Genomic DNA, 11,228 nt, shown 5'->3' with positions numbered 1-11,228 from the left:
TTTTTAACATATTTAAATACATTTAAAAAATAAAAAAATACACTAATACACTTAAAATCACTTCCTTAATCACTAAGTTAAAAAAATAAAAAAATAAAAAGAATTTTGACCAGCGGTCAAATGGAGGTATTAAGTTGGGAAGGCAAAGTAGACTTTCTCATAACCAATCTATCTCCAAAATCAAATCGAACTCCATTAGATAAAAAAACATCCAATCGACCTTCAAAGCTCCACCCTCTATTTCTACAGGACACTCCTTACCTACTCGGGTACAAGCTACTGTATTCCCTGTCAGGAACTGTCACAACGACTTTATAGGGTAATAGCTCAATTTGCAAGCTACAGATCCATGCAAACACCGCATACATGAAAGACGATGACGTGCCTAAATCGAATAGTGCACAAGTAGTGAATCTTAGCTTATTGACGTTTCCTAACATCGACAAAGTAATACTACTATTAAGCATAGAGATTTCAGACTATTGTCCATCACTCAACTACAGTAATACTAGAAATGTAGCATGAATTGAAAATAGAACACAATTTTAGAGCAAGTGTAGAGAATATAATACATGTTTATTATTCTTAAAAAAGTTACAGTATATGCATAGAGATTTCAGACTTGATGGCTTCATGTAAAAAGGATCGTGCCTAAGACCTTTACTCCCAAAAATTGGTGTTGTTTCTTTAACGTCTGTGCGTTGAACCCCGCTGTCCAAATTATTTATGCAGTGCTTTATGTGATATTTTTCAGTCAAATAGACAACTAACCCCTATTCCAACCTAATCAATAAAATCAGCCCAACTGTGTCACTACTTGCAAGCAACCGATACTGGAAAATATAAAAAGGCAGATGGGTAGATGATGTAAAAGTCATCCACCAATAAATGCCCAACGTGCTGTGAACAATCTAGTGCAATAAAACCGCATATCCACTCACTTTTTCATGAAATAAAAGCCTCTTCATCCACCAATAAATACCTAACGTTTTTTTTAAATCATCTTCATCCACCAATAAATGCCGAACATGTTGTGAACAATCTGGTGCAATAAAATTGCATATCTATTCACTTTTTCATGAAATGAAAGTATCTTCATCCACCAATAAATACCCAACGTGCTGTGAACAATCTGGTGCAATATAACCGCATATCAACTCACTTTTTCATGAAATAAAAGCCTCTATACACGATAATAACAAATATTTATACAATTACCGCATATCATTCCACCAGCTACCAATAAAGTGATTCAGCAATAAAATCCCATAGATTTCTAAATCGGTCAGCCACATAGATTTCCATATCAACCATTACAACAATATTTAATAGCAACTAATATCATATAAAGTACGTTCACATAAAGTAATTAATAAAATCTAATACAAAATGACATAAATAAACTGGCATAAAGCAATAAAAACATGATCTGATGAACAATGCATGACCCAACTATGCTCGTCATCCATGGCTAAAAGGCCTCGCTGGACGACAGGATTACGTAGTTCATTGAATGCATGAAAAAATTTATCTCCTACCAACTTCGGTTGAATCGCCTACAGCAATGCCATACAATGCATGAACAGATCCCATCCGTCATTGCTGTCCATGGTCGGCGTCGGGCCCTTGCTACGCTGTGAGGTGGAAGCCTGAGCTCTCTCCTCATAGCACTTTTGTCGTGCTAAATTTGTTTTCATCATCTCACTGATGAAGTTCGATAACTCCTCAACCTGGCTGCTTCACCCCCCTTATTTTGACGACGACGTGACGAGTGTGTCGAAGGTACCGTAGAACGTATCCCCATGGAAACATATATGTCATCAATATCAACCACCACTCTCGACTGCATGCCCAGTGTGGGGCCCCAATGTCGCATCTCTGCATCAAGCTAACGCTCTTCGTCACTACTTGGCACTGGTTTGGTTGAAGAGTGATGAAGTGTAGACTTTGGGCATCCCATGTTCTGAAAATTCTTCCAGTCTGATTTCACCTAGGTCAAATATATCAAGTTGCTTGTTAGATATTGGTTACCATGACAATGAAATAAATTGAAGGAAACATGTATTGATGTAGTAACTCGGCTATTTTTTTGTGTAAGTTTAATTAGCTTACCCTAATGGCATTTTCCCAGTGCTCGTCACTGGTTATCATTATTTAAGTGTCATGGTCCCATCCCATACCATTTGGCCCATTAGATCGATGAATTGCAGCTGCCTCTTCTTCAGCCTTTGTATTTTGCCCTTCACTTAGTTCGCATCGAACGCCTTTGCACCCAGAGCAGAAATGAGTTCAGCGTACAAAGCGTGGTCCCTACTTGTGATCTTGCCTGCCCATAGTGCACCACTAACGGCATCTCCATACATCATCTCAATGAATGCAAATGAAAGATAAATATAAAATTCTAGTGATTAATTGCAGCAACTAATATGAATTAATGTATATGAAAAGATGAACTGCAAAAAAATTTATAAACAACGACTATAGGCCATACCTATCGATGGTGAGTTATGAGACACGAGAGTAGGTGGTAACGCTAAGAAAACGACAAACGAGCAAACGAGTTTAGAACTGGCATTGAATACAATTTAAATTCAAACTCAATTTTGAGCAGATTACATAGTCTGGAAATCGAACAGCAGTCAAAGGAGATGAACACGAACGAAATGACAAAACAATTATTTTCAAGAATAATGGTTGGGAGGTCAGATCCATATTGAAACTAATTTGTTATTTTGATTGAAAATAATAATTATTTTGGTGGAAACTAATTTGTTTTCCAGAACACGATGCAGTTTCTGGTTGAACACATTTATATTTTGGTTGAAACTAATTTATTGATATACCTCTCTTATCTTTATTTTTATTGGTAAATATTATCTTGATAAAAGAATGGTAAACTGATATAACAATTATGTAAGAAATCTAACTTGAAGTTACCAAAAAATTAATGGTAATCCGAAAATATTTGATGAAATTTTGAAGACTTGCACTATGTAATATGAATGCCTGGAAATTATAACTATAACATCCGTATTCACAACTAGAATATAATTATAAAAAGTCTTTAAAAGAATCCCAATACCGACTATAAACTCCAAAGTCCTACCTTTCCTCATTCCCTTGTAACTGAGTTATATATTCAGCTAGCCCTTATTTTAGCTTTTCTTAACTTGGAATTATCTTCGACTTTTATGTACCAAGCATCCCTTTTATTGGGGACATCTATGATGGGACTACGCATACGTAGGTACCAAATGCTATTGGATTGGTTTACACAAATCATGACCAAACAAAGAGGAGTTCTAGACACACCTATGAGTTTGAGCAGAGACAAAGTGAAAATCTAACTATCTGGCATAACGGTGATTGTATAGCAAGTTAATTCAGATGTCTTCTTCACTGTTCTCCACGATAGTCGCACCTTAGCTTACTATGACCAAATATTAGTATGTTTTGAGCATTTTCTTCTTGATTAGTGTGAACCAACAGCTCATCAAGGAATTTGAATGAATGTCTTGTTAAAGATATTGTGCCTGTGGTTCTAGCAGCATTTGCTCTTTATTCATTCTCAACAATGTATGATCATATCTATATGACCAGTCATTTTACACTTTCAAGGAAGAGTTTGGTTATGGTTATGGTTATGTTTACATTTTCGAAGCATTCTATCATGTGGGTAAGGGGGAGGAAATGTTTGAATGCTAAATACTTTCTCATTTCTTTTCTTTTCTTTCCTTTTTGGGCTATCTATGACCGAATGGAATTTGTACAACTGGTACGAGGGCTACACTACAGAACTTTTCCATTATTTGAGACTAAACTCATCAACAAGCTGATAGTGAGAGATTGGAAGATCCAGGTTCCTTGTAATTCTCCTCCAAAATTACATAGTGTAATTAAGAGAGAAAGAGAGTTGCTGGGTTCATTCTGATTGTGGGCTCTACACGTGGGTAATGTCAAATATAATGGGGTTCCCATGTTGCTTGAGAGTATATTGTACCTTCATCCCACAACAGTGATGTAAAGCTATTTCTAATTTTTTTCACCATGTGAGTGTGCTTTTGTTCCGGGTGTACAATGTTTGTTTATCATTTTCATTAATGAATATTCTTTTTGCAGGTTCCTCATGTTATTTGCATTATTTATCAGTTGATTGATATCTCTGAAGACGGTCCTGACGTTTCGTATTGTAACATGAACATGAGATGACAGACATGATATACTTTTGAGACAAATGTAACAGATATTACATAACATGGCATACATATAACAGATAATATTTCGTAACATAACATAATATATAACAGACAATATTTTGTAACATGACATAACATGTGACAATGAATATTACGTGACATGACATACATGTAATAGATGGCATATATAATATGATATACTTGCAACAGATAGTAACAGGAAACAGAATATATTATATAACAGATAAGTCTTTCATGACAGAATAATTCATGTAATAGATAAATATCACAGGCATGGCATATATAACATACGAACAATTAGAAAACTGATAGTAAGTTAAGAGCTAACTTACCTTGATTGTCGCGTTCTATGAGAATAAAATGCGAAATACGAGAAACTGTAAGAGGATATTCTAAAAGTTAAAAATTTAATTACTAACAATTAGAAATGTAAAAAATGACAACTTAGAGTAAATGTCCATTTTTACCCTTTACATATGGGAAAATGAATATTTTACCCCTAACTTAAGAATTTCACTTCCTAACTCTAAAAATTACCAAAATTTACATTACTCATGTAAATTTTGTCCTAGATTCAAATATCAACTCAAAAAAATTTAAAATCATTCTCAACTATGGAAAACTCACTATGGCCGAAATATCCATAGGATTTTTCCCTTGTTTTTTTTTTTTGTAACAATTTCATCCATCTTTAAAACCTATAATTAATCCAAAATTTTATAACAAAGATCTTCCATACCTAAGTTTAAAAATACACTTAAAATATCCATTAAGAAAAAACTAATTATCAAACACCAAACTTTTTGTAAAAAGACCTAAACTTTTTAACAAAAAGTAAACTCTTAATTACAAGTTTTGACCTTAATAAAAACATCTCCAAAAATTCCAAAAAAATCAAATCTTACTTCTAACACGTTCATAACATCTTCCTAAGATTAATCATGCTTTAAATCATCAAAGAAATGTCACCAAAAATCACAAAAGAGCACTTGAAATTTTTGGTTTTATACTTAGTCCGAAACTGAAACCTTTCTCTCAACTAACTTTGATCAATCTCTTTATCCATGGCTTAAAGAAATGTGATCTTCAAACTAAAACATTTTAAAGTTTAAGAATGTGTCCTAAAGAAGATAAAACCATCAAACTTAAAACTGCATGGCTAAAATTCAATAAAACATGGATCTAACCCAAAAAATAAAATCTTAAAACTAATACTAAATATCTTCAAAATAACATATTTAAAACAAATACTAAATAACTTCAAAATAATATCCTAACATGTATATAAAAGCCTTTGGAATAAGATTAAACCACGAAATATTCAAACTTTCACAAGACAAAAACTGTTTTTACACTTCTAGTTTTCAACTTTCTAAATCTAAGGAAATCTATCATCAAAAACTTTATTCATGCAACAAAACCTCAATTAACATTCATAAACACATGCTAATAACACTATAAAATTTTCGGACCAAGATATGTCCATTAGCTTGGTCAAAAATTTCAAAACATAACAAACAATATAGTTTCACGCCCAAAATGATCTTCCATGCTTAAAAATACTTTTGAACGATCAAATGTGTATGGAATGAGACTAATAAGATATCCACGAAAACTATACTCAAAGACGAACAACTTTTATGAATGAGTCATTGTGAAAAAATACTTACAAAGGGTCGAAAATCTCCACGCAACAAGACCCAGAAATCTGCCTGAGAGCTCTTTTGAGTTTCACTCTAAGAACGGGATGAAGAAGTGACAAAATGGAGTGAAATGTGCCTTGCACGACTTTAGACTCCTGGAGGGGGAAGTTATGGGCTTGAATGACCCTTGATTGGAGTTAGCTATGTGACATAAAGTGAAAAATAGTGAGGGACAAGGACTATTTGCAGCAGCTATGAGAGATGGAGGTTGATGGAGTGGATTTCTCTTTCACATCAAGGCATTGTTGGGTGCAGCCAATGGCAGTAGATGGTCTGCCATGTGGGGGAGGAAACTTCTTCAAGAAACTTTGCCAAAGTGACTAAATTCATGGACCTTGGTGGGCCCCAACCAAGTGGGGTTCAATTTGGGATTTTAAGGGAGTTTCGCAAGAATTTGAAATGCTATCAAGCTCAAATCTAATTTTTCTTAACCCAATCAATTTTGATCCCGTGCCATCCTAGACTTGAAACAATTTCGATCTAGCCATGTGGTCGGGTGCAACGGAGGATAACGCTCCTCATGAGGTAAAGTTCTCCTCTCATAACCTACTCTGTTACTATCAATGTCTAGAATGTGTGGTGGTGCTCTTGGCGTTCCATTGTATGCTGATTGAGCTGAGTTATTGCATATTTTATACATTTAGAACTAATATCTTTTATTTATTTCATTACATTATTATTTTTTTTAGATGGAAAAATGGTTAAGATGAATAAATTCGAGTTGTGATTTAAATTGGTTAATAGCATGATTTATGCTTAATTTTATAACTTGTGATTTAATTAGATAATGTTCATTCACACGCACAATATATTTTTGAGATTCTATTTTTTTTTTCAAATTTCTATTGTTTTTATAGGTCAATAAATGAAAAGCTTGAGAAAAATTAAGGTACCAAAAGGTCAAGAAATGAAAAGCTTGAGAAAAGTCAAGTTTACAGAATGGACACACTTTAGTCTTTTAATCATAACTTTCTGTTCAAATATCAGATTGATACGATTCTTAATGCGTTGAAAATATATCTTAAAAGGATACAAAGTTGTCTCTAATAAGGATTTTCAAATTCAAACTCCTAAACCATGTACGTGACTGCCAAATTGAGTCCTAAAATTTAAGCGATTTTGTGTGCTGGAATATGAAGACATTAGGGTTTCTTTTCTACCCTATTTAAGCATATCATTAGCACGAAATTTGAGACTTTTGTAGAGCAACGCCGCACATTTGAAGAACTCTTCCAGGGTCCAATTGCCGCTCCAGTCACCTCCTCCATTGCTTATCACCTTCATCTTCATCTCCATTCATTTAGCTTGCTCTTTTCACTCTCTACTATTTATTTAATTTTAGTTTAAAGTTTATGGAGTAATTTTGAGATTTTTGGCTTAGAAATTTGGACAATTTATTTGCTATTTATTTTACTTAATGTCGCTATTTTCTTACTCTTTTAAGATTTCATTAAACAGTGATTACAATTGTTATGGATTAATTTTGAGAATTTGTGATTTGAATACAAGGATGAACCCTAGAATCTTGATTTTGGGGCTTTTCAATTTTCAGTTCGTATTTTGTCAATTACTTTCTAATCTAGTTTAATTCTTAGCTTAGTTTTATTAATCTCTTGGTTCCATTGCATATTAGATTGATTAAAGTTTAATTATGACTTAAATTTTAGTTTTATTGTTTAATTTTCAGATTAATTAAGATTGTTTAGTTTAGTTGATTCTTTGATTGTTAATTTCAATTTGTTAGTCTTTTACATTTCATTTCGACACTCAAAAATCCAAAAATATGAATCTAGTCCATGACTAGTGCCATTTTCATTCTTGTTGCACCCTTCCATCCATTGTACATACCATCATTTTTATTTTCTCTTTGTGAATATTTTCAACATTTTAAACGAATTTGATTTTAAGTAACTTTTCCTGAGGAGATGATCTAGAAATTTATTCCTAATTATTACGCGACATCCTCCTGCACTTGGGTTAGCCTTTGTTCTACTCATTTTTGAGTGAGTCAAGTTTTTGGCGCCGTTGCCAAGGATAGTTGCTTGACGTAAATTTAAACTCGTTATTTTTTATTTTTTATCTCAAATGTTTTTTTTTTACTATCTGATCTCTGATTACACATTTTACTTGTCACCTACTACTCAGTCACTTGAATCTTACTTATGCTATTTGGACTTATATTTAATGTCATGGGTGAGATACAATTCAAATAGGTTGGTTAGAGTTACATCGAGCACTGAGAGTAGTATACACAACTCAGAGATAGATAGCTCTTCTGTTTTTTCTACAGACGAAGACATTGAAATTGAATAAACCATGGTTGCACCTGCACCACGCACTCTTAGGGATTATTTGCAGCCCACTCGCACCACTACACCATCATGCATTATTTTACCTGATGATGCACCTAATTTTTCTATTAAGCATGACATGATATTAGTGATACCTCAGTTCCACGGGATGGATTCTGAGAGTCCTTATCAGCACTTGACAGATTTTGAGTTGGCCTATACTACTTCTATCAATAGAGCCACTACTGATGAATTTATTAAACTTTGTTTATTACCTTTCTCTTTAAAGGATAAATCGAAGATTTGGTTTAATTCTTTGAGGCCTAATTCTATCTCTAGTTGGTCTGATATGTAGCGTGAGTTCTTACAAAATAATTTTTCTTTTCAGAGAACTCAGTATTTACAATAGCAGATCAGCCAGTTCAATCAGAAATCTGACGAGACTTTCCAGGCCAGCTGGGAAAGGTTTAAGGATTTGGTGAACATCTGTCCACATCACGGTTTTGAATCATGGAGGTTGGTGAATTATTTTTACACTGGTCTCACTCCACAATGCAAGCAGTTTGTTTAGACTATGTGCAATGGAGAATTCTTTAGCAAGGAACCTGATGAAGCATTGCCATTTTTTGAGTATCTTGCTGAGAGCGCACAACAATGGAACACTCGGACTGATTGAATTTCTTTGACAGCACAGCCACTGAGGTCTAGTGCTGGTGGGGGCAGATATGAGTTTAAGGAGGACACTGACATTCAAGCCCGAATAGCTGCATTGACTAGAAGATTAGAGGTCATGAAGATGGAAAAAGTGAAGGCTGTGAAAACAGTAGAGGCATGCTCTATATGCGCTAATTCAAACCACAAGACCCAAGATTGCCCGATTATGCCAGTATTTCAAGAGAGTGGCTCTGAGCAAATGCAATTAGCGAACTGGGTAAATAGAGTACAAAATCAACCTTTCTCCAATACATATAATCCGGGGTGGAGGAATCACCCAAATTTCTCATGGAGGAATGATCAGCCAGGCCGGTCTCCACCACCTTCTCAGCAGCCATTTCATCAGGCTGCTCCTCAGCACCAATATCAACCATATCAGAGTTCTCAGAGCTATCCTTTTGTAGCACTTCCAGGAATTCAACCTCATGTAGCTGCACAAAGTTCTCAGCCTCAATCATCTGCGAAGAAGTCTCTAGATGACAGTATGGCACAGATGGTCAATATATTTCAACAATTCATGCAGATTCAGGCCACCACAAACAATCAGAACACTCAGGCCATAAATGACTTGCGGGGCACCATCAATAAAATAAACACAACATTGAGCACTCAAGATAAAGAGAAATTTCCAGCACAACCTCAGCGTAATCCTCAAGTATACCGACAACAGCAATAACAAGTGCATAATGTCTCGGGGGAGGTTTTTGAGACAGCGAAGACCGTTCTTACTTTGAGAAGTGGAAAGGAAGTTCCCCAACCAGAGATGACTATGGACACACAGGTAGTTGCTCCTACACCTGAAGATGCAGTAGAGACTGGTGAAACTGAAAAAGAACCAGAGGTAGTGAGACCAGAAATGAAGAAGCCTGTGAGTGCAAATGCTAAAACTAGTAGGGGTACCAACTTGTGGTTCCCTATCCTCAGAGATTGGCAGCTAGCCAAAAGAATAAATACCACACTGAGATTCAGGAGATCTTCAAGCAAGTAAAGATTAATATTCCACTCTTGGATGCCATACAACAAGTTCCTTCGTATGCAAAATTTTTGAAGGACTTGTGTACAGTGAAGAGGAAGCTAAATGTAAAGAAGAAAGCTTTCCTAATGGAGCAAGTTAGTGCATTGATATTGAGCGAGACTCCTCAGAAGTTTGGAGATCCCAGCTCTCCCCACATTTCCATTATGATTGGTGAGTCACGCATTGGGAGAGCTCTACTTGATTTGGGAAGTAGTGTAAACTTGCTACCGTTCTCAGTGTATGAGCAGTTGGGATTAGGTGAGCTAAAAAAGACCTCCATCAAGATACAGTTAGCTGACAGATCAGTTAAGGTGCCGAGGGGTATTGTTGAGAATGTGCTGGTCCAGGTGGACAAATTTTACTATCCAGTAGATTTTGTAGTTCTTGATATGCAATAGTCAGCCACTACTATTTACCAGGCACCTGTCATCCTTGGGCGCCCATTCCTTGCTACCTCCAATACACTGATAAATTGTCGAAGTGGAGTACCGAAACTCACATTCGGGAATATGACATTGGAAATGAATGTGTTCAATACTTGCAAGATGTCTGGTGATTGCGACGAGTCAGAGGTGCATGCTGTTGATGTAATTTCAGAGCTTGATGAAATAAAGAGAGAGGCCCACGACAATTCCTGCTTGGCAAATGAGCGAATGAAGGCCTTGCATGACAAACGTCTTGTCCCTGATCAGAAAGTGCTCCTCTACAATTCAAGACTGCATCTTTTTCCCAGGAAGCTGAAATCTCGATGGAAGGGGCCGTACATTGTAAAGAAAGTTCATCCTCACGGGGCAGTAGACATTGTCAATCCGAAAAATGGAAATAGCTTCACTGCCAATGGACAACGTCTAAAGCCGTTTCTGAAGGTCTTTGATCCACACGAAGAGATCTTGCTTGTGCAAGATTCCAGGGAAGTGTTTTGATTTTTTTCCCCCTTTACAGCTTTCTTTACTTGCATTTTGTTTGTTTTTATTTGTTGTTTTGCTTTGATTTTATATTTCATGTTGATTTTTTTTGTTTTGCTTGCTTATTCCTGTACACTTTGTTTTCTTTCGTTTGATCCATTGAAGACCATGTCTCTCACTAGTTGGGGGTAGCGTGTGCACAGGTTTAAAAAAAATTGCATTAATATGATGTGCATTGATACCTATATGATTGACACACTCCATTTATGATATTTTTTGAAATCTGAGCATCTTGGTGAAGTAGTTGAGCGGAATCATTTTGTGAAGATTTATTTTCAAGCTTAAGCATAGAGCATGATTTTGATGCATCATATTTTGTTGAT

The 11,228-nt window shown here is 35.4% G+C and overlaps 1 long non-coding RNA gene across 1 annotated transcript; it reads left to right on the top strand.

Moving 5' to 3' along the window:
- The first annotated feature begins 3,686 nt into the window (after positions 1 to 3,686).
- Positions 3,687 to 10,030, top strand: LOC121254719. The gene is made up of 3 exons (XR_005938697.1): positions 3,687 to 3,775; positions 7,925 to 7,927; positions 10,019 to 10,030. It is a non-coding gene; the product is annotated as an uncharacterized LOC121254719 (long non-coding RNA).
- Positions 10,031 to 11,228: the final 1,198 nt, after the last annotated feature.

The sequence above is a fragment of the Juglans microcarpa x Juglans regia genome, chromosome 1D, assembly GCF_004785595.1.
Source record: "Juglans microcarpa x Juglans regia isolate MS1-56 chromosome 1D, Jm3101_v1.0, whole genome shotgun sequence".
NCBI classification, from domain to species: domain Eukaryota; kingdom Viridiplantae; phylum Streptophyta; class Magnoliopsida; order Fagales; family Juglandaceae; genus Juglans; species Juglans microcarpa x Juglans regia.
Note: the sequence above shows the minus strand (reverse complement) of the source record. Positions and strands in the feature narration are given on the sequence as shown.